The sequence below is a fragment of the Rhagoletis pomonella genome, unplaced genomic scaffold, assembly GCF_013731165.1.
Source record: "Rhagoletis pomonella isolate Grant_MI unplaced genomic scaffold, Rhpom_1.0 Rhpom_scaffold_01966, whole genome shotgun sequence".
NCBI lineage: Eukaryota > Metazoa > Arthropoda > Insecta > Diptera > Tephritidae > Rhagoletis > Rhagoletis pomonella.
Window position 1 is genome coordinate 9,694 of NW_023460520.1, and position 1,425 is coordinate 11,118.

Sequence of the window (1,425 nt, forward strand, 5' to 3'; positions counted from 1 at the left end):
TCTTTCATTATAGCCCAAAGTTGCGTGAGCTAATCGACCATTCGCGCGGAGCAACTTGGTTTTATTTAAAGACGGGTTGAGGGCAAGCAGAGAACTCCGTTTATCTATGGCTTTGGAGTTTGCTAAACAGTCCTTTTTTCCGAGGAAAGTAGCGAGATTGGGTGAAAGCTATGGGCCTGTATTTGCTATTACGGAGGTCATCATAGGAGAGATAGATAGAATGACTTGAACTAACCTGTCTGTACTGTACTGTAACTGTATAAATTTAAAGGCATATACCATAACTCTTAGGTGCACGAGGAACGAGGAGAAGCGATCAAGGACATCGTGATCTTCCCCTGTGGCGTGTAATGCTTCGACTCGGCGCACTTCTGGAGGGGAGATATTTCGGATGGCCGGCTTTGGCCAGGCTTTGGGTGAGTTTAATAGCCATTCCGGTCCATGCTACCAAAGCGAAGAGGTCGCAACGTCCAGGGGTCTGCATCCTCTGGTGCCCAGATCGGCGGGGTTGTCTCTGCTGCCCTCATGTCGCCAGGTGGCGTTTCCTACGAGACCTAAAATTTGTGCCGTGCGATTGAAAACAAAGGTCTTCCATGAATGAGGGGGTTTTTCTAGCCATGCCAAGACGATCTCTGAGTCAGGCCACAGTGTCAGTATCTAGAGAGATCGAGTTGCGAATGAACTATGGCGACCAGTTTCGCTAGGAGAAGGGCGCCGCACAATTCAAGTCGGGGTAAACTCATGGTTCGGAGAGCCGCTACTTTGCCTTTGGAGACCAGCAGATGAGAAGAGGTCCTGCTACCGTTCGTGGTTCGCACATATATGTTAGCGCAGTATGCTTTCTCGGAGGCGTCGCAGAAGCCATGTAGTTCGACTTTTTCGGCGGGGACAAAATGTATCCATCGTGGTATTTGGATGGTAGAAATGGCTTGGAGATTGGTTGCAAATTGCATCCATTTCGTCAGACGGAGGGGCTTGACCTGGCCATCCCAGTCAGTTCCGTCCAGCCATAGTTCTTGTAGCAGGATTTTGGCTTGGATCATTATGGGCGTAGGCCATCCTGCGGGGTCAAACAATTTGGCGACTGCCGAGAGGATTTGTCGTTTTGTGCTGGCGAACGACGCTGGGATGGAATCAACGGTATAAGAAAAGGTATCGGTTAGAGCGTTCCATTGAATCCCTAGCGCTTTAGTGGTGCTTGCTGTTTTAAATTCGAGGAAGTTTTTGTCAAGCAAGTAATTTTTGTTGATGTTTTTCAAAATTTCAGGATGGTTGGCTGTAATCTTTTTAAGTGGGAAGCCTGCCGAATTGAGCGCTTGGATGACTTGAGAAAGGGATTCTTCGGGTGAAGGGAGATCATGACCACCGGAAAGTATATCATCAACATAAGTTTCATTGTTTAATATGGGAACCGCTAGGGGGTGT